The sequence below is a fragment of the Taudactylus pleione genome, unplaced genomic scaffold, assembly GCF_031769625.1.
Source record: "Taudactylus pleione unplaced genomic scaffold, aTauple2 ptg000109l, whole genome shotgun sequence".
Lineage (NCBI taxonomy): Eukaryota > Metazoa > Chordata > Amphibia > Anura > Myobatrachidae > Taudactylus > Taudactylus pleione.
In genome coordinates this window covers 3432988-3456660 of record NW_028284511.1, presented here as the reverse complement: position 1 = coordinate 3456660, position 23673 = coordinate 3432988, and the positions used below count along the sequence as shown (strand labels likewise).

General features: G+C 40.1%; 1 protein-coding gene across 1 annotated transcript in view; it reads right to left on the bottom strand.

Annotated features, from left to right (window-relative positions):
• Nucleotides 1–23673, bottom strand: part of LOC148525217 (mucin-5B-like) — a 239013-nt gene that overhangs the window by 28056 nt on the left and 187284 nt on the right. The window lies entirely within an intron of this gene.

The window sequence follows — 23673 nt, the reverse complement described above, 5'->3', positions numbered from 1 at the left end:
CATCAGTGTCTGTGTATTATGGATTCGCATTGGTGCGCATTGGGTTGCACCGACGCAACGTAGCATTCTAGTAACACATCATCAAACCATAGACAACTATATCATCAGATAACAATTGTACAGCGATCATATCCAATTATTTGACTTTGACATCTCTCAATCATCAACAAATAGCAGTATAAGGTAAATAGCAGCATAATCATTGTAACCATAACCAAATAAAGTGCAATATGCAAAAGCAATGTATCAATCATAATTATATGATACAACATTTGCTAAAAAATATCAGAATCCATCAATCAACAAATGTTAGATAGTAAGTTAACCAGTAAGAAAAAAACCCACAACAATAATAGTGATTCTGCCACCTCACCATCATATGTTATGGTTTCAAGTGGGACCTCTGATATTAACAGATAAGCACATCTAGTCCTGACCAATAATTCAACAAAGATATAAGATAGATCGTTAATACGATGTGTCCGATATATGGGCATCCAAAGGGACCTCTGGTCTGTCCTGCTGTCAGATCCAATGTGACCCATCAATCTCATAGTTGGAATTTTAAACAAAACAGGATAAGGACATATTACCATTTAATCCTTGTGGGGAAATTACATCTAATTTGAGGATCCAAAATGCTTTCCATTGTAAAAGGGCCTTATTACGGTCACCCCCAAGTGTAGATGGTGGAACATAATTAATCATCCTATATCTGAATGTAATAAGTGGATGATTAAACTCCAAGAAGTGACGGGCCACTGGTTGGTTACCAGATTTATTAGTTAGAGCAAGCCTGATAGAAGACCAATGAACAGCCATCCATTCTTTGAATTTCCTATTAGTTTTCCCCATGTACAAAAGACCACAGGGACAAATGATTTGATAGTTAGCAAAATTGCTATTGCAAGTGATGGTGGATCATACTGTAAATCTTCTACCAGAGTGAGGGTAATTTAATGACTATCCCTGAATTAAAAATGTACTTCTGTTTCGAGGTCAAAAAATGTTTGGGTGCTGATAACTCTTTTGAGCTAAAATCAATTTTCACTAACATATCACGTAGATTCCTAGTCCTAGAGTAGCATGCATGAATCCTTTCAGTGTTACCCAGTCCCAATTTGGGATCAGCTGTAACTAGGGGCCATAATTTTTTTGACACTTTATTTATTTCAGGAGAAAGAGTACTGTATTTATATATCCCTGTAAATTTGTCTTCTTTTGAATCTTATCTTTTTTACATAGTAGTTGCTCTCTACTCATGCCCAAGGCCCTTTGTTTAGTAGCTTCAATATGTTGTCTATTGTAACCATGGATCACAAAATTTTTCATTCATCTCATTGATTTGAATAATTGCATTCATGTTATCACTATTGATCCTACAGACTCAAATCATTTGGGAGTAGGGATGGCCCAATTTCAAACTCCCTCGGTGGCAACTCTGATACTGAAAAAGCAAGTTTTGGTCAGTAGGTTTAGAAAATAATGTAGTGGTTAACCTATTGGCCTCCCTGCCAATCCTAATGTCTACAAAGTTAATATATTCCTGATTCATAATATACGTAATTTTTACTGAGCAATTGGTGGTATTGTGAGCGTCCATTAATTCAATACATTTCTGTTGTGGTCCTTTCCACAGAATCAATAAGTCATCTATAAATCATATGTAAATCCATATATTATGACTGAACTCCTCCTCACCAAAAGATAATAACTCCTCAATCTGAAACATATATGCATTTGCATAAGCAAGTACTGCTGAAGAGCCCATAGCACAGCCTGTCATCTGCTGGTAGTAAATACCATCAAACATAAAAAAGTTCTTAGTATGGATGAGTTGAAGCAATTGTACATAAATCTCAACAATCTAAACCACCATATCCAATAGAAGTTTTGTAACTGCAAATAATCCATCAACATGAGGGATGACAGTATATAAGTTTGATACATCGGCAGTTATAAACCAAATATCTGCAGAACCCAACCTAATGTCCTGTAGTTTATTTAAAAGTGAGGTGGTATCCATTAAGATTTGTGTTATTTTCTGAATAAGAGGTTGTAAGATTGAGCCTAATAAAATGGAGGTAGGTTGGAAGAGAGAGCCTCTCGCCGAGATGATAGGTTGGCTGGGTGGGAGATTGATACCCTTGTGAACTTTGGGTAGGGCATAGATGATTGGTACAATTGGGAGTAAAATAGCTATCATTCCAAAATCCACCAAAGAGGCATCCTTAGCCATTAGAAGTAGCTCAGAGAGTTCTTTTTTAAAAACTTGTGTTGCATCACCACTCAGCCTATGGTAAACATTTGTGTCATCAAGTTCTCATAAAATCTCTTGTACAGTCTGATGTATCCTGTAAAACAATGCTTCCGCCTTTATCGGCAGGCCAAATAGTCAGACTCTTATTGTTTGAGAGGGAGTGCCATGCTTTTCTCTGATGATTTGTATTTCTTTAAATACTGAAGACAGTTTGACATATAAACTGAAACTTTGATGCATTCTCCACATGTTCGAACATTATTCTTTGTGCCTGAAAGCTGCACCTTTGGGAGTCTGTAAGTAAGTAGATTGTAGGGACACCAGGTCCAGTTTCTATTTTTTTTTTGAGTGCCGGACTTCTGGAATCAATATTGTTGGATGTTTTCTGTTGTGGCTATAGACTCCATGTCAAGGCACCTGATGCTCTCTTTCTGGGAGTAACTATGGATTGGATATGTTTTCATCTTTGATCACTACGGAATTTTTTTTTAATCTTGTTTTTTTGCACAATATCGGGTGATCTCTCATTTTTATTAATTGAACTGGAGGATTAGTACTAATACACTTTTGCATATTTTAATTAATTGATTTATTGATTGTGGCTATATCATGGCTGAATTCCCATTAGAGGAGACTAAATTACTTTTTAACCCCTCTAATGACCTTATAGGGGATGTGTTCACCTTTTCAGAGTCAGATGATATTTTAAATAAGGATGCCCTTGATGATCAGTCCGAATCATTATCTACTGAAGTTATTGACCGTGATTTATTATGTTTGAAGAATAAAGAAGTGGATTTTAAGTTGCATGGCATTTCTCTAAATGACTACTATAAAATGAAAAAAGATACCACAGGGTTTTAGGATTAAGAACTGTTCTAATATTGGTCATCATGATCTGGCGTTCTGTAATAAATGGATCACGATCCTTAATAAGTGTTCTTATGACCTGGTTTTGCTAGTGATTGCACAATCTAAAAAGTTTATAGTGTGTGATAAGATTGATACATTTGAAGTGTCTCATTTGCCCATATTATAAGCTGATAAAGAAACAAGTTGGTTAGATAAAATATATATATCAGATAAGTATAGACAAACAAAATCTAATAAATTTAAAAAAATAAAAACTTCAAAAGGTAGAGCTGGATTATGAGGCACCAGGTGTATCATTGGCTTTCTGGCAGTCAACCTAAGTTTAGGAGAAGGAAACCATTTTCTAGAAGAAATATCCAAACCAGAAATTATGGGAATACTGACTCTTCTTAGGGTGTTTACAGTACGAGTGACACTGATGCTCCTAAATCCATCTCGAGGAGACAACCATCTGGCCCTTTAGGGGTAACTACTCGTACCCAAAACCCCACTGCACCAGCCCCTAAACCAGATGGGGTGGACAGATTAAAAGAGGGAAAAAGTGGCAGAAAACCACCTCTGCCCCAGAAGAAGTAATATTCAATTTAGCGTCACATATCCTCACTAAAAATGAAATTAGCCTATTGAATAAGGGGCTTTCATTTTATACCCTCTAACACATTTGAAGACTTTTGATGGCAAATGAGAAATTGAATTTACACAGATGCTTAAAATTAAAAGAACATTTCAATAAGAATAAATAAAACTTTTGAATTTAAGGATACAATTCCAGAAAAAAATAAAAAAATGATGGGCTAAGTCTACTTTTGACGCCCCCTTCATCCAATGCCACCATTGAAACCTTTCCTTGCACACTGGAATTTGAAGGGCTAAGGAGAATGTGTCAACACACCGAAATCTGTTTTGGAGAGACAAGCACTACACTTCCTCTCAAACAATAAGAGTCTGACATTTTGGTCTGCTGATAAAGGTGGTAGCAGTGTTTTACATGATACATCAGACTATGTATAAGAGATTTTTCGACAACTCGGTGATCCAACACAAGTCTTTAAAAAAGACTTATCTGAGCTACTTCTAATGGCTAAGGATGCCTCTTTGGTGGGTGATGAGATGATAGCTATTTTACTCCCAGATTTTCCAATTGTGCCAATCATCTGCACCCTACCCAAAGATCATAAGGTTATCAATCTCCCACCCAGCTGACCTATAATCTCGGTGAGAGGCTCTCTCTTCCAACCTACCTCTATTTTATTAGGCTCAATCTTAAAACCTCTTATTCAGAAAAAAACACAATTCTTATTGGATACCACCTCACTTTTAAATAAGCTACAGGACATTAAGTTGGATTCTGCTTATATTTGGTTTATAACTGCTGATGTATCAAGTTTAAAAACTGTCATCCCTCATGTTGATGGATTATTTGCAGTTAGACAACTTTTATTGGAGGATAGTGGTTTAGAACTTTTTTTTAAGTTTGATGGTATTTACTACCAGCAGATGACAGGCTGTGCTATGGGCTCTTCAGTAGCTCCAGCTTATGCAAATGCGTATATGTTTCAGATCGAGGAGTTATTATCTTTTAATGAGGAGGCGTTCAGTCGTAATATATTGTTTTACGTACGATTTATAGATGACTTATTGATTCTGTGGAAAGGACCACAACAGAAATGTATAGAATTCTTGAAAGCTCACAATGCCATCAATTGCCCAGTGAAATTTACGTATATATTATGAATCAGGAATATATTGACTTTCTAGACGTTAGGATTGGCAGGGAGGACAATAGGTTAATAATACATTATTTTCTAAACCTACTGACCAAAACTCACTTTTACCATATCAGAGTTACCACTGAAGTAGTTTCAAATTGGGCTTTCCCTACTGCCAAATAATTTGAATCCGTAGGATCAATAGTGATAACATGACTGCTATTATTCAAATCAATGAGATGAATGAAAAATTTGTTATCTGTGGTTTCAATAGACAACATCTTGAAGCTACTAAACAAAGGGCATGAGCAAAGAGCAACTACTATGTAAAAAAGATGATTCAAAAGAAAGAAAAATTTACAGGGATATCTCAATACAGTACTTTCTCCTGCCATAAATAAAGTGTCAAAAAAATTATGGCCCCTAGTTACATCTGATTGGGACTGGGTAACACTGAATTGATGCATGCTACTCTAGGGCTAGGAATCTACGTGATATGTTTGTGAAAACTAATTTTAGCTCAAAAGAGTTATCAGTGCCCAAACATTTTTGACCTCGAAACAGAAGGAATGCTATAGTTGTGGTTGCGTAACAAGTAAATTTTTAATTCAGGGATACTCATTAAATCACCCTCACACTGGTAGAAGATCTACAGTATGATCCACCATCACTTACCTTGCAATAGCAATTTTGTTATCTATCAAATCATTTGTCCCTGCTTTTTTTGTATGTAAGAAAAACTAAAATGAAATTCAGAGAAAGGATGGCTGTTCATTGGTCTTCTATCAGGCTTGCTCTAACTAATAAATCTAGTAGCCAACTGGTAGCCCATCACTTCTTGGAGTTTAATCATCCACATAAGCCGTTTAGATATTGGATGATTATTTATGTTCCACCATCCACACGTGGGGGTGACTGTAATAAGGCCCTTTTACAAATGGAAGCATGTTGGATCCACAAATTAGATGTGATTTCCCCACAAGGATTAAATGATAATATACCCCTATCCTGTTTCCTTTAAAGTTCCAACTATTAGATTGATGGTTCACATTGGATCCGACAGCAGGACAGACCAGAGGTCCCTTTGGATGCCCATATATATCGGATACATTGTATTAATGATATACCTAATAACTTTGTTGAATTATTGGTGAGGATGAGATGTGGATTTGGACAATGATTTATGATCGATGGGCATAGCATCTTTGGGTGGTTTGTGCCCTCGGATTTGTCACTTTCAATATGAAGACATATTTATTATTATTACTATATTTGATCTAATGACTCTTGTGTTAATTTGTTAATATTCGACATCCTATTTGTACCCATAACGTATGATGGTGAGGTGGCAGAATCACTATTATTGTTGTGAGGTTTTTACTTACTGGATAACTTACTATCTAACATTTGTTGATCGATGGATTCTGATATTTTTTAGCAGACATTGTATCATATAATTATGATTGATACATTGTTTTTGCATATTGCACTTTATTCGGTTATGTTTACCATGATTATGCTGCTATTTACCTTATACTGCTATTTGTTGATAATTGAGAGAATATGCTGCTTCATTATTATTACAATGTTTTCTTACTGGACATCTTAGTATATAATATCTGTTGGTCAAGTAATTTGAATACCTTACAATAGACGTTGTATCATATAATAATGACGCAAACTCTGTTTTGCATATTGCACTTCATTTGGTTATAGAGCCATGTATATGCTGCTGTATACATTATGCTGCTATTGATGGAGATGATATGCTGATTTATTCTAGGGTGATGTTCCAGTTTCGTTAATACATTACCTTAATTAGGCTAGTTGCAGTTTATTAAATCTATGCTGCTATGACTATATATTGTTATAGATGAATCTTTTATATGTTGCTATATATGAGACATTTTTAGCATTGAAATGTGGACTATATAAGAACCTGAGCAGCAAATGGATTTAATTATCATTTGTATCTCTCGATGCATTATATAACTACCTTTAGTTCTGCATAACAATATTTGGTAACTTTTATACATTATATATCAGCTGTTATGTTTATTTATTTGTGATTGTTATTTCCCGATAGTTCGTCCATTATTGTATATAGTTGTTTGGTGATGGGTATTCTAATGATATGCTATGTGGTGCTCGCTGTCTGAAAGAACATGTGGATGTCAGCGGGAAGTGGCGATGATATCACAACCATGCGCTCTGGCCGGGACGCAGAATTTGCTGAGCTGCATATGGTGATAGGTGGTGGGGTGTAATAAGATAAGATAATTTGTATTTCTTTACATCCTGAAGACAGTTTGACATATACTGTAAACTGAAATGTTGATGCATTCTCCACATGTTTGGACTTTATTCTTTGCGCCTGAATGCCGCACCATTGGGGGTCTATATATGTATGTCAAGGGGGGACCAAACTACACACCCATTATTGCAGCTACTTACCTGCCAGTCAAACCATCTTGTTGGGCACTGGCACCATTATTATGTTGATATTTCTGGGAATATATCATGCCTTTGCCATATATTTGAAGCAATGACCAGAAATATAGTGCTGGAATGTAAGACATGTGCAGAAGACTCTAGCACAGTGCAAATGTCATTAAGACAAAAAAGTGTGTTATAGAAGGTACTTTTCTCCACTTTTGAAAATAAATTATAGTAAAACAATATGTTAATATATATAAAAAGGTTGTGTTTGGAAGGAAAAGGTTTTGCCGGGCGCTGTGGTATGAAGATGAAACCTATATGCAGCTCATCTAAGGGGTGGCTAGCCCCTATTGAACTAAAGAGAAAAATAGGAAAAGGGAGTGCAATAATTGCTGCTGTTCCTATATCATTTGGGCTTGATTTCCATTACTGAAAATGTTTTTATTGTAATTGTTTTATTAGTGTACACTTATGGTCATTTAATAGGTTTTTTATAATTTTTTATTATCAACCAATCATTATTATCATATTAAATATTGTTGAACTCTTATTGCACTCCCTTTTCCTATTTTTGTATATAAAAAGGGACATATTCAATATCCCGACAGAAGAGATTCTGGATCCTGAATGCCGGCATCCCGTACCTAACCCATTTAAAAATTACTTATACAGGTAGATACTCTTAAACTGTGAAATAATGTTAAAAAGTCATATTGAAATTAGAAAAGTAAGAAATTGGTGATTAAAAGGGGAGTGCAGCAGAAGGTTTTTAAATCTCTGTGTGGATGAATTAGTTCTTATACATATTAATAATGGTTATGTTGTCAATTGCTTACAGTAAAAGAGATGATTTGTTCCAAATTGTGTTTAATACATATGGAATTCCTGGGGAAAAAGGGTTCAATAGGTACATAATACATTCTACATATATATGTAAAGGTTTTACTGACGTGGTATTATACTGAAATACTTATTCTAGGTCACAGGTTCTCAAACTCGGTCCTCAGGACCCCAAACAGTGCATGTTTCGCAGGTCTCCTCACAGAATCACAAATTAAATAATTAACTCCACCTGTGGATCTTTTAAAATGTGTCAGAGGTTAATGACTACACCTGTGCACCTGCTGGGTGACCTGGAAAATGTGAACTGTGGCCCTGATTCAGAGCCGGACACTCTGACAGAGCACTCGCTCTGAATCAGGGCCGTCCTTCTGTGTTTTTAGAGCTGCCTCCAGGCCGCTCGCATAGCTGTGGGTGACTACCCACAGCTATAGTGAGCGGCCAGGATGATGGTCAAGACCATCACGACCATCGGGCTTGCGACGAGACTATTGTGGTAGGGTCTCATTGCCGCAAGCCCTAGAGAGCTTTTGGCTCTAACATCACTTGTGATGTCAGTGGGGCCGGCCCCAGACGGTAGGTGTTCCCATGGGAACGCCTCCATCTGGGCAGCCACGCCCCCAGCCCGCCCACCAAAGGGGGCGTGCTGTCACTCAACATCAACAGCACGCCCCCTTTGGTACGAGACCCGGAGCGACGGATTGCCCATCGATATCCGGGTCTCACGCATGTGCACGACGGAGCCGGCTCCGTTGTGCACATGCGCACTGGGCCACCATCGACCCGCTTGCAAGCACATAGCACTCACAAGCAGGTCTGAATCAGGCCCTGTGTGAGGTCCTGAGGAACGAGTTTGAGAACCACTGTTCTAGGTGATTCGACTATTAAATATTTGATTACTTTAAAATGACAATATATGTGCTTATCCATGCGGAATCATAGCACACCTCCAGTGTAGTGATACATTTTAATAGTGTAATGTCTTCCAGATCTGAGCAGTGAATAGGATAACTACTAATTCCAATTGTATATGTATCACTTGCACATTAAGGGGGGTATCCAATTAGCCGTGAATGGTGAAAAATAGAGATTTTTCGCTGATTGTTCCTGTTTTTTGACAATGTATTTTCCCCCTTATCCTATTGTGAACAAGCCTATCGGTGAAACACGCATCAACCACTTCCCTCCCATCATCCGCCCGGTCAGCTGACCAGCAGACATGCTGAGAAAACTTCCAGCTATATGTTGACTGCACGCTGTCTCCTTACCCGGCGCTGACTTCCAGCCGCACTCTCACGCAGTGTGTCACATGGACCTGGCAGAGAGAAGCAGCACTGCTATTCTTACTGCACTCAGGGGAGATGAATGCTCAGCAAAGCTGATGTGGGAATCGATAACCCGGCACAGTCTGGACATATGAGCAGGACTTCTAACAGGTTACAATACTTTCTGTTTATTTCTTCAAGTGGTGGTTTTGACAGGTCTCAGTGAATTTAACCCCTGCAATACCAATTGACATCAGGGATTATCTAACTCCCTCTACTAAAAGACCTTTAATGAACCACCACTGTACTATTATTTCTTTAGACACAAGCTTTTACACACTCTCATCACAGGTTCAATACATAGGAATTGGATAACAGGTGAAAGCAGAAGTGGGGAACACTCTAAGAGTCTTACTTATACTCATTCATGCTATAAATGTAAATGTATGTGACTTACCTGCTATCACATTAAAAGAGGAGATAATTATATGATGATTTACATGTTATAATTGGTAGGATTGTTTTTTCTTTTGTGAACAGTCCTATCTTCAATCACAAGATACCATTTCTGTATCTCCCATTGTGAATATTAGACACTACTAAAACATTTGGTTCTTAATGTGATACTTACTGCAAACCAGAATTGAGTAGCAAAATCTCACTAAGGAATGAGTATTAACACTGCCACATAGATTGATATTGCACACCCATATATATATTGTGCTACTATTGGGGACAAGTACAATATTGAGGACACATGTTAATTTGCCCTCTACTGCAGCCAAAAAGGATATGTGCAATATACATTGACTCTTTTCAGCAGGGATATGTGCAATATTGATTACCAAATATATGCAAATAGGGTTTGGGACAATATTTAGTACAAACATTTTCTTTACAGTCTATAGATTTGTGATTAGCGAACAGTGCAATATAGAAGATTGATATCTTGTGCAATTGATTAAACTCCACACTGCTGTTATATAGGAGATGTGCAATTAAACTGAATGCAGTGATGGTTACCTCTGCTTCTAAGGAAATGGTGCAATATTAAGTACATACGTTCATTCCAGTCTGCAGATCTATAATTAAGGAAACCGTGCAATTTAGGAGATGAATGTCTTGTGCAATTGATTAACCCTACACTGCTGTCATATAGTGTATGTTAAATTAAATTGAATGCAGTGATGATTACCTCTGCTTCTAAGGGATTGGTGCAATATTAAGTACAAACGATTTTTCCAGTCTACAGATCTATGAATAAGGGAATTGTGCAAAATAGATGATTGATATCTTGTGCAATTGATAAACCCTATTGTCACTATTTATGCTGCTACCAGATGGAATGTGGACAATTGACCATAAGCAGGGGCACTGAGAGGGGGGAGCGGGTACAAATTACCCAGGCCTGCGTTTGCTGGAGGGGCCCGGGTCCAGCACCACCCCCCCATACAACAAAGCAGCCCAGTACATGCTGCTGTGCGTTGGGCTGCACTGGGAGACTGCTCGCGGCTGCTAAGTAGCATCCACAGTAGTCTCCTATGCCTGTTGGGGGAGCGATCACACTGATCGTGCCCCCCACTGGCTATGAGCCAGGCTGAGGGGCTCAAAGCACCCTCTCCCCAGCGAGAGCATGACCACACCTCCCGTGATTAGGCCACACCCCCTTCTTCCCCCGGGCCCGTGGGACGTGGGAGTGAATATGTGAATTCTTCATTCCTTGTACCAATAATACAAACTATTTCATGGGAGATGTGCAATTGTTGAAATCTTTGATTACAGTACAGTATATGCCGCTACCTATTGGGATATGTGGAATCATTCATATGCTGTTACCATAGGGAATAATGCAATAATTTGAATAACTGTGATGTTGCTAAACAAATAAATATTATGGGGAAGCAGATATTTACACCCTTCATACTTTGTGTAATTACACAACACTACTACCGCATGGGAAGTGTACAATAATTCTTATCCTGTTTGAATACTGCATACTATTGAATGACCCCGTGCTATTGAATTACAATACTCACCATATACAATCCCTATTCGCACTGCATTCTATGTACAAGATTCTGTAAAACCATGATAGATTCCTTTTGCAGTTAAAAACCATAAAATAACCTGTATCATATCAGATTGAGTTATTACATTGGTTGTGACCGGATTTCTTGGATACATTGTATGATACATGATCTAAGAATATTGTATGTATAAATTTTTATATTTTTCACCAATATTGTCCTCTTTATTCCTTCTTTTTCAATAATATTTATTTTAGATAAGTAGGTAGAATTAAAAGTTAAGTTTTACACATTACCATTATACACTAGTTACATAAGAGTGCCCCAAAAAAGGAATTTCTATCTTTTTGCCCTTGCAGAATACCGCATTTGGTATGCAATACCGCCGGCCGCATGGCCAGCAGTTCGAATCTCGGCAGGGTGAGGCTGACAGAGGAATAGATCCCGGCAGCAGCAGGCTGACAGAGATGGAAATCCTGATCGTCCCCAGGTAAGTACTAACTAACCTAATTCTACCCCCGAACCCTAACCCTCCCTTAGGGGTGCCTAACCCTAACCTACCCCCCCAAGTGCCTAACCCTAATCCCCCCTCCAAGTGCCTAAACCTATCCCCCCCTTCCCCACTGCCTACACCTAAGTCCCCCGAGGGGGTGGCTAACCCTAACCTCCCCATGGGGGTGCCTAACCCTAACCCTCCCTCCTCCCAGCCTAACCCTAACCCTCCCAGGGGGGTGCCTAACTCTAAGTCCCACCCGGAAGCCCTAAACCTAACCCTCCCCCACCGCGGATGTCCGCTTGCGGCGCCCAGCATCCCTTTGATCGGGATGCCGGGTGCCGGTCTCCCGGCGTAGGGGTAATGACAGGTGTCTAGATTTTAAACGCCTGTCCTTTAACCCTAGCCAGGCTTGTGGAGTCCACCGACCGCCGGCTTCCTATACGTATACCGCAGAATACCATTCAAACATTTTAATAGTGTAATACCTTACAGATCTGAGCAGTGTATAGGGTAACTACTAATGCAAATTGTATAGTGTATCAATTGCACATTAAGGGGGGTATCCAATTAGCTGCGAATGGTGAAAAATGGGGATTTTTCGCTGATTGTCCCTATTTTTTGACAATGTATTTTCCCCCCTATCCTATTATTTTGGACAAAATAATAGGATATTTCTCTTGAAAACCGATGGGATAAGCTCATGGACCTATGTGTTTTCACCATTCCAGGGGTGAAAAAACTGCACTTCTCATGGATTATTTTTCGGGACACATCCAAAAAAAAAGCCCGATAAGTGCCGGCATTAGGCGGACTTTGGGTTTAATTGGATACCTACCGTTAGAAAGCTAAAGACACACATCCACTAGATGATTGAATTGAGCGATTGAACGATAACTATATCATTATCGTTCAATAATCTTTTGCAAATCGTTTGCACATCATTTAATAAAATTTCTAAAATGACCAGCGATAGGCGCTACCGCTGGTCATTTAGACATCTATCATCGGGCAAATATGTTGTACAACTTGAAGATAACATCAGGTTCATCATGTTTGCAGATGATTGATGTGCCTACACTGAACGACTGCTCGTTCAGTGTAGGCACATCACAGACTGACAAACAACTGCACGATTACAATGTCATAATTATGCAGGCGTTTTCATGTCTTTAAGTCGATGTGTGAGTTAACTCTTGTACTGTATATGTGTTGAAATCATTCGGCTATTGTATCATGTTGGATTTCACTGATTTGCCGATCGCAATCAAAATATGACCATGATTTGCAAATCTGTGAAATTTAACATGAAGAATTTAACTGATCCTCTGGCGGATTGCGGAACATTGATAGCCACCATTCGTATAGATTCCGATCCCATCACAGGATCCGGCAATCCGTCGGATAGTGTATGGGGGGCTGTGGTCATTAAAAGTTCACTGGCAGCATGGATGGTGTAATGGGTAGCATTACTGCCTCACAACACTAACCACACCATCACAGCCCAAATTGTGTGTAGTTTGTATATTCTCCCTGTGCTTGCTTGGGTTTTCTTCAGATTCACTGGTTCCTCCCACAAACCAAAAATATACTGGAGGGTTAATTGACTTCCCAAAAAATGAACCCTAGTGTGTATGTGTAGGGAATATAGGGGTCATTTCAGACCCGGACACTAAGCTGTGCTCTGTTGCAGCCAAAAGGGGTCAGTATGCAAATTCCACAATTACACTGTCTGGTTTAAGGACGCCCTCTATGACTTAGAGAGTGACGGCAGAGTGAACGCGTGCCGGTATAAAGATGCACACTTTTCTTCCTTAACACACATCATCTCCAGGAAGTGTATGAATAATCAGAACCATCGAGAGCCATCGGAGCTGCACACAGCGCTTGATGTAGACCCTAGCTTGCCGCAAGCACTGCGATCACTGCAGGCTGAAATACAACCAAGTGATGTGTACAATGACGCATCTTTGCTAAATATGCACACCCATAAAACTCAGTTTTGACACCCTGAGACGCCTGCATTCGCAGCACCACTGCCCCGTTCACAAGCACCTTCCCGTTACCACCCACAAACGGCACATTCTGTCACTCAAAGTAGCGTCCAGTCTGTGTACTATGACTGCATGATTCCTGGACGCAGTGACTGGCTCACGCATGCGTATGCATGTGCAGATGGGCAATAATCACCCATAGCGTGCGTCCACAGCTTACTGACCGGGTCTGAATTGGACCTATAGTTTTAAGCCTTACTGGGCTAGGGACTGATGTAAATTACTAAATATTCTCTGTAAATCGGTGTGGAATATGTATGCGCTATATAAATAACTGGTAATATAATAAGATTGCTTGGCTATTTTATGAATGCAGTATTTTCCTTTGTTATTAACCCAGTTGGCTATAATCAAATAGACCCTTAATGTAAATTTCTTCATAACTAAATGATTATATGATTTTTATGTTAGGTACTAACTGCAGTGGAGATTAGCCCATAGTCACATTTAGTTAAATTAACCTTTAAACTACCTATTTAGCCATTTGTATTATTTGTGGCAATGTGCTTGTTTATGCAGGGTTGTAGCACACCTCATAAATATCGCTGGTTACACACTTGCCGATGTGTGCCCGAATGATATATCGGCCTGACGGACTGACCTATCATACTGCGGGTACACATTGAGCGATGTAATGAATGACGGAACAATCCCTCATTCTGTTCTTCATTATCTGCAATGGCGCTGCATGTGATATCATGCAGTCGGCCTAGCAACATAGCCAACAAGACGATATCGCATGTGACCGCACAGATAGTCTGTTCACACTATGCGATCTGCACAATCTGTCATTCTGATCTGTGTTGGAGCGTTAGATTGTTCAATGGATTGCATAGTGTGTACCCAGATTAATGGTTAGTTTGATAATAACTTGCTGCTCTGGTTAACTTAACATAGGGCAAATGTATCATATAAGTCTATTCAGGTGACTGCTACTGTATTTCCCTATTCCTGCAGTTGCAGAGACATTAATTTAGACTAATTCAATATGGTTCCTCAAGTTAATTAAATCTTCAGTGATTCTGTGACTAATTCTTACATGGTTAATTAGCCACTATTACTGTACTTAGCAAAGTATCATGTTCTATTCAAATGTATCCATAACAACAGGCTCAGAGACTATAATGATCATGGGCAGATTTTTTTTTATATTTAATTGATATAACACTGGCATATTACATGTGTTTCTTAATATTAAACAGCTACCATACAGATATACAGTAGTTTCCTTAATTTTGATGCCTACCGACATACCAACATTAACAATAATCTTAAAGAAGAGAACTGTGAGTGGCAACTTTCAGAAGTTCCTTCTCTCTCTCTCTCTCTCTCTCTCTCTCTCTCTCTCTCTCTCTCTCTCTCTCCTGATTGTTGCACAGGTTAACTTATTTGTGACAATGTTCTGAAATTTGAATGACATCAGGTAATTCATCATTATTAACCACCATATTTCTGCTTCATACCGATATCTTCTTGCAAATTTCCTTCCTTGGGATGAGCTTCAATAGAGTTTGTCAACTGAAGCTCTTGATTTGAAAAACAAGCTACTGTATCATGATTTCAAGAGACAGCTTACATGGTCAATCTTGATACTGTTAGTAAGCTGCTGTTTAGCTAGCTTCCTTGTTGCTTTTGGCTCATCCCAGAAGGGTGGTGTCCAGTAAATCCAATGGTGGCTGTGGCACCAATTACATAATTGTCAGTCTGTCACTGGCCAACCATCTCTGTTGCTCCAGTCCACCTTGTGGCATGCCTCTCTTCTCTTATTTGGGTGACTGCTGCATGCCTATGACATGTGTAACTAAAGGACTGCTCCAGCTAGATTAGTGGCTTGCATGTCCTTCTTTTCTGGGTCACAGGATAGCCCAAAAAATTGTTATGTGTGGGACCAGCAGAGCAAAGGGGGAACTCCTGCAGGGTCGGTATCAGTAACTGCTAGTATACTAAATGGGTCCAGGTGTGGTTTGGGATTCTCCTCCTCTTCTCTATCCATGGTGTCGAATGAGTGGGATAGAGAATCTGCTTTGGTGTTCCGAGAGCCCAGCCAAAAGGTGATAGTGGGTTAAAACATGGAAAAGAACAGTGACCAGCATGCTTGTCTTGGGTTCAATCTGCTGGTACTGTATGCCAGGTTGTTGTGATCTGTAAATACAGTCACTGGATGTAAGGCAGGACTAGAAACGAGATCAGTTTAGAGTCAGTAGATCCTTTTTGCATGTGAGTAGCAGAAGATCCCTGTGTTATGAGATATGTGAGATCTTACCCCCATCCACAGAAATAAGAGTTTGGGAGGGATAGTTTGTAAAGTTGGAGACCCCTGTCTTTGGCAATGTCCACAGATATGAAGTTACCGACTGCCTGGAATCGATAAATCCTTGTACCTCAGGTTTGCCCTTGGGAGCACTGCGGGTGATGGGTATTAATAACAGTTTTTGATCAGGTAATGTTTTTTCTGCATTATAACCTAGTCCAGGATTCCTGGCCTTGACTAGGCATAGCCTTCTCCTGACTTATTGGGGTATATTTCCACCAGGGTCTGGGGTGGCACAGAATAAACATTGTATGTGCTTAAGTTGGTCCTTTCATTGCTGTTGGGTAAGGCATGCTCTAACCAGCTGCATTGGCTCCTCATATTGGTCACAAGGTGGTTGGTACTGGGTTGCCAGTTTGGGTGACAGGTCTTTGAACCCTCCTTTCTCAGCTGCCCTTTCATTCAGCCAGATGTCAAACTTGATGCAAGCAGCAATTATGTTGTCTAGTGACTGCAGAAGGTCTCTGGATGCTAAGGAATTCATGATGTGGTTTGCAAATTCCTTCCAGAAGATGGTTATGATGGCTTCTTCATTCCATGTCAGTTCAGAGGACAGAGACTGGAATTGGACCACATACTCTCCTACTGTGGAAGAAAACATTAGTGGAGAAGAATTATAGAGGTTGCTATTGATGTGACACTTACCGGTTCATCAAGAACCTCTGGAAAGCATTGATGAATGCTGTAGACTCCTGGTCTGTAGACATTCCTGCTCCTAAATGGGAGAAGCCCATGCCAGGGCCTGGCCAGATAGTAGCGAAAAAAAAAATTGTTACCCTGGTCCTCTCAGAAAAAAAAATCACTGGAGAATACTTCAAAGTGAATTGATACTTGATTGAGAAATCCTTGGCAACTGCTGGGGTTCCCTTATATACTTTTGGATTGGGGATCTGGAAGTGCCTGGACTCTGCCCTGGACAATGGAGGCATAGGGTTGGCAGGTGGAACTGTTGAATTCCCAGAGGGTGTGATAAGGAGCTGGTGGAATTCATTTAGGAAATGTGACAGCTCCTGCAGCATTATCTGCATTTGGTTGTTTGCTTGGTTGTCCACCCTTGCAGTGAGGGCTTCCAGGAAATCGATTGTGGATGGAGTTGCAGCTGTAATAATGGCCTGAGTATACTATGGCGCCTTGGAAATGTGTTTCTATGGGAGAAAACACTGAAAGGAGTATAGCTGTCATACTCAGACAGGTGGTAGTTTGATAGCATGCAATACAGTACACAGATACGTTGGCACTGTTTGTACAGCACAGGGCATGCAATAAGGTACACAGAGGTGTTGTCACTGTGAAAAAAGTGCATAGCCTTCAATGAGAGGCACAGATGTTTTGGCACTGTGGGAGTAGTGTGTAGCATGCAATGAGATGCACTAATACGTTGGCACTGTGGGAACAGCACATAACATGCAATGAGAGGCACAGATGTGTTGGCACTTTGGGAACAGCATATAGTGTCAAATGTGATGCACGTAAATGTTTGCACTCTGGAAACAGTGCATAGCATGCAATTAGGTACACAGAGTAAATACAATAACCCTGGAGTTGAAAACCAGGCAGTCAGTGCATCAGAGTACACACATTCACATAGGGCCATAGGGCCTTATTCACGGTGCACACTAGTGCACTGCTGAACGCAGATTCCTGATGATCAGGAATCTGCACAGGCATATGACCCATTCTGCGCATATGCAGAATGAGTCTCCGAACCCCACGTAAACTGGCAGCAGACTGTCAGTGATTGACAGTCTGCTGCCCTTTGTGGATTGTGTGGGGGCAGCGATGGCTTCCATTTCCCGAAATGGAGGCATATCACCGCCATTGGGGGTAGGGAAAAAGCCAGGCTCTCCAATGGCTGACAAAGATTTCCTGGCTTCTTCCTCTCATCTGAGGCAGCTGGCTGCATGACCCCTTGGGGCACCTTAGCAGGCTGATGTTCTGCAGAGTATCCAATGCTGCATTGGAATACACAGCTTGGATACATAATGCAGCATGAGGCGTGATTCCTCCTGCTGCATTACCATATCTGCACAGATGGATTTGCAAAGCTGCTTGCAAGCAGCTATGCAATACCATCCGTAGCTGAATAAGACCCATAAATTAGAATTGAAAACATTTGAAATTGGCACAACCAAATACACTGGTGCAGAATCTAAGACACTCACTGGACTTCAAAAGGAATACCCGCAAGAGAATATGGGCTACTCAATGGTGACACAGGTCATGGCCCAGCGTAGTTGGTTCTCATCATGAAAGCAACTTAGCTGGTATGAGGACTCTGCCTGGAAACACCACTGATGAAAATGTGGGTATGGATGTGCTGCTGTTGAAGAGACTGAACACCAGAGTTGAAACACTGGGAGCAAACTATACTGAAATGTATAGTTCTAAAGCAGGATCATCGATGAAAACACTTGATACTCAGGCACTGAAGAAATGCACTGAGCAGGTTTGTACAGTGGTTGGCTGATAGGTGAGTCCCTGCATGAATCATCAGTGCTGGAGGTTAGTGGTAACACCTGAGGGAGTTGTTATGTGATCCCTATCTTGTGGCTGAGTCCAGCTTGTTTCTGATGATGATTCTGATTGGGAAGGCCAGCAATTAGTGACCTGCTGAGTGTTTGGAAGCAGGCCAATCATGTCCATGACTTCTGTTACTGACAGATTATTGGGTTTGTAAACTGGACTTCTACTAGTCCACTGCTACTCATCTCTAAGGTAGACTTACCATATTACAGCTCCTTATAATATGTGGAAGTTCTACCATCTCTGCAGTACTGCACACACTGAAGGGTTCTAAGATGGTCTAATTCACAGTCATCAAATCATATTGCTTTCTGATTTCTTGACATTGTTTAGTTGATTTAATTCCTGGTTGCAGTAAACTGTGACCTTTCTATTTTTAGAATATGTGTTCCAGTATTGTCTGCCTATTGTAATTATTGCTTTCACCATTTTTGCCAGGATCTCAAAAGCTATTCACTAAGTATATTAATAGAAATCTCTTTTGCCAGCATTTACCTTCAGTCTTAAGCTATAATGAGCTATTGTGTTTACCCCAGCAATTATCAATTATTGGGCCTGATTTAGAGTTCTACAATCTGCTAATCACAGCTACAATTGTGCACACTTAGGATGGGCCAAATTATACTAAAAACATAAGCCTCCAAGAACAGCATAGAGACGCACATCAGCATGATCGCAAAGGCACAGCAACTGAGTACACATTTGCAACCAATACGCAGATCTTTTTATAATCTGCTGCTCAAGTAACACTATGGCCATGCAGCATTTCAACCTGAAATGAAACACCAGCGACATCCTTCAGAAAACGTCCGCAACATGCCTATTTTTTTGCCACCACTCCCCTTTCAACTAATGGTGCCTTACTGTCACTCACTCTGCGTGAAGGTAGGTGCTGCAAATGGCATTGCTAGTGGAGCTTGGCTCATGCGCAGTATGAGGCATATGCATACGCAGTTTACTGTTAATTGCTCAATTAAAAAAAAATCGCCATATCTCTGAATCAGGCCCATTGTCTGTTGTTCATGCCTGCTATTATATTTACAACCAGCTGGGATACCCGGCATTGCCCAGGTTGAAGACTAGAGCCTGAAGTAAACCTGCAGCCTTAATTTGTTCACATTCTCCTCACCTATGACCTAATTTCGTTGATCCTTAAAAAGGACCCCACTGTTTGCTAATTACTTCATTTCATTGATCCTTAAAAAAGACACCACTATTTGCAAACACGCATGCAAAACAGTGGTGCCACTATTGTGGGTGCAAGGGGTGTGGCTGCTATGGTGCCCGAGCTGCCTCTGTGGCACACCACTCCACCTGTACCCAGTCATGCACACAATGTGGGCAGATCCAGTCAGGGCTGTCAAGAGGGGCTGGGTGTCAGTGATGTTGGTTTGGTGCTGGCCCTTACAAACAGTGATGGAGAGATAGAGCTGCCGGTCATGAGGCACAGTGGCTCCTGATTGGCTGCCTGTCCACGAACTCCGATTGGCTCACAAAAGGTGCCAGATTCATATTGTGTCGGTGCTGTCTATCCATGTCTGCCACTGCCTACCGGTGCACAAGCTGTAATTAGCTTGTGGTCTGGCCCCAAATCCACACCTGCTGGCTGCTTATGGCACATAGGGGAAGGCAAGAGGCTGCCGGAGGGACATGGGGAGGTGAGTTGCTGGGAGGGTAATAATGTGTAACGGGCAATACTATTGTGTGGAATAATGTGTTATATGGGGCATTACTACTATGTGGCACAATCTGTAAAGGTTATAAAGTGTAAGGGGCATTACTGTGTAGTGTTAGGGGCATTACTGTGTAGCATAATGTATAAGGGGCACAACAATTGCATGGCATAATGTGTAAAAGGGATACTACTGTGTGGCATAACCTGAATGGGATCTGTGTGGCATAACCTGAATGGGATCTGGGTGGCATAACCTGAATGGGATCTGGGTGGCATAACATGAATGGTCTCTGTGTGTTAGCATGTATGTGGATTTTTTACCTCTGGGGGGGCTTTTAAGATCTTGCTATGTGGTCCACAAAGTTCTAGTTACTACACTGAATGCAAACACAGAGGCTCTGGATTTAATATGAACTTGCATGATTCATCAAGTTTTCTCAAACTGGAGTTAAAAGGATACTTTTGCAGTTTTCTAACAGGTTTTTGGCAGACTGCCAATTTCCACTGGAGTCACCCCTGGAAACTGTGTCATTTAAGAGTATGCCAATTTTTATAGATTGTGTGACAGTGTGTGGCCCTGCAAAAGTTCAAACCTAGCCAAAAACCTAATCCTGGTTAAACTACACCACCATGCCAATTTTGGTAGAGCTAGGTCCAAAACTCTGGCTATGCATAAAGGACAAACAGATGGACAGACAGACACACTTTCTTGCTTATTATATAGATGATTACTCAGCTTGATTCTTGTTCTTCCTATATGTGTGAAATACTATCACTGTGGGACTGATTCAGAGGTGGATGTAGTGGAGCAATGTTTTGCCACTGTGCACATGAAGCAATTGATTAGAGATGCCGGATGCAGTGAGTATTTATTCACAAGGTGAGTGACAGGTAATGACCATTTGAGGGAGGTAACGGGGGTAAATACAAAAATGCTGAAGCATCGCATCCATTTTTTGGATGTGCTCTAGTAAGCCACTGTAAATCTAGCTGCAGTTGGAATGCCCCTGGTGTCTTAGACACCATATGGTTGCTCATAATCTTGATGGTGCTTCCAATGTCTGACCAATGTTTTCAATGTAGCGTCATTTGTATATAAGCGACAGATCTGAGACGCCAGTGATGTATACTTATTTTTTTGTGGGCTACTTAGCCCCCAATGATTAATAGACCCCTTGTGGACTGGGACACACATTAAGAAATTAGTGTAGTGAAGGCTTTTGAAAGGACTATTATAGTGGATGTCATGAAGATAGTCAGTTACAAAAATACATGCAACAATTTTTTAAGCACATCCAACAAATGTGGATATACAAAGCAAGTACTCATATTATGTTTTATATTAGACATAGTCTATGGAGTGACACAGCCACTGTGGAGGTAATTTCTGAATCTGAGAATGCTGAGATACCATACACTCTGTAGAAGGTGTAAGCTTCAGCCAGGAGTTGGAGAGCCTTTTGTATGACATTATGCTGAATATTCCTGAGAACCTCCAAAGATAGTGGATTGCTTCCTGTTGTAGATGTTGGGTGAATTCAAGCCTTCTGTGTGATTTATCTATGAGGATCAGGTGTGTAATTAATTCCTGCAAATACACTTGAAAGTTATTCAGAACCACGTTCAACACACATATTGTATTCTTTAGTTTTTGTGTAGACTTCTTTTGTAAGGTTTTCTTACTCATCTTCAGGTTCACAAGTTCCTTCTCCATAATGCGCATGCTATTTAATGAACCTCTCACCATGCTGCATGTTCCTTCTTTTAGCCTGGACACTCTAGTGCCAATTTGATTTGTGTGATATCAACCCAGATTTCCCTTTTAAAATCTTTTAAATCAGGATAATAATAATCAGGATAATATGCTATGGATATCTTGAATTCTAGCTTAATTAATTTAAGTTTTCTTTTGAGTGTTCCAGGTGGAGGAATAAATGAGTGTCCAGGCTACTGTATCATGACCATTGGGCCTTAAGCAACAGTGTTTGTGCTGAAGTGATGGCTAGTATGAGGTGTGGGATAGTGGTAAAACTGGGGTATATTGAGAGTCATTTTAATATTCTGCATTCTAAGTTGGAACACTGTCTCAGGTCTGCCCCAGGTTATAATGTATACATACAATTATAATCTGCAGAGAGGCATTGTCACTAATTTTACCTATTAGCGCTGGAAAATTAGTGTAAATTCCATATCATAATATGCAGATTGTATTCTGCCGGACATCGTAAATATATCTTGTGGGACACTGCAACTCACAAGGTATATAAGGCCATCATCTTGTACCAAGGGGATACTGCTACTGAAGAAGGTGTGTGTGATTCCATATTGAAACACATTTGGCGTTCCCCAACATTGACTGTCCTACATTTGGATATATTTTGATCCTTTCTCCGGATGGCAACTATATCTCCACTCCAGCAGATCTCTTCCTTTGGAACCACACTGACTGCATTTCTGCTAAAACCATCCAAGGACGTGACCATCCATTGGAGGCTGGTAAACACATTATTAGCTGGACATTATTCCGAGTTATCACTTTATCAGTGACTTTTACTCCACAAACAGTCATCTAATTATTTACCAAAGAATCTATGTTCTATTATGAGACATTGATGGAACCAACCTTATATCTACCATTTACCATCATTGATACCATTCATATGCAGCTTCCCTATATGGGACTTATTTATTGTTGATCTTATTCTATTGATTTTTAATATGTATTTTTATTTTAAGATATAATTAAAATTGTCTTTGATTACTACAACCAAGCCGTATATTAAGTAATGTATTGAGTAATATATTGTGTTACACTTTTACATGTTGATATCCATGCTATATTTACACCCTATCTGATTCCAATTGGATAAGCCAACTCTCACCAATATATATATAGATATTTAGCACAGTTCATCATTTGTTTTCTATATCTTGTGGCACATGCTGTAGCAGAGAGTTGACTCACCCCCTTTGTGGATGAATAGAGTAAAAAGTGGACTTTGCTATTCGGGATGTCACACAAACAAACCTGTATTCTATGTTACATAATGTTTTCTAGCATTGAGATCAACTGCGCACTTAAATACCGAAACAAACATGAACGTTTTAATGTGAAGTCCTGGTTGTGCAAATATATATAGCTGGAGCACAATTGTTTTATACAACCAAGATATCAAGTGGCAGTTGCACAGTGTGTAGAGAAAA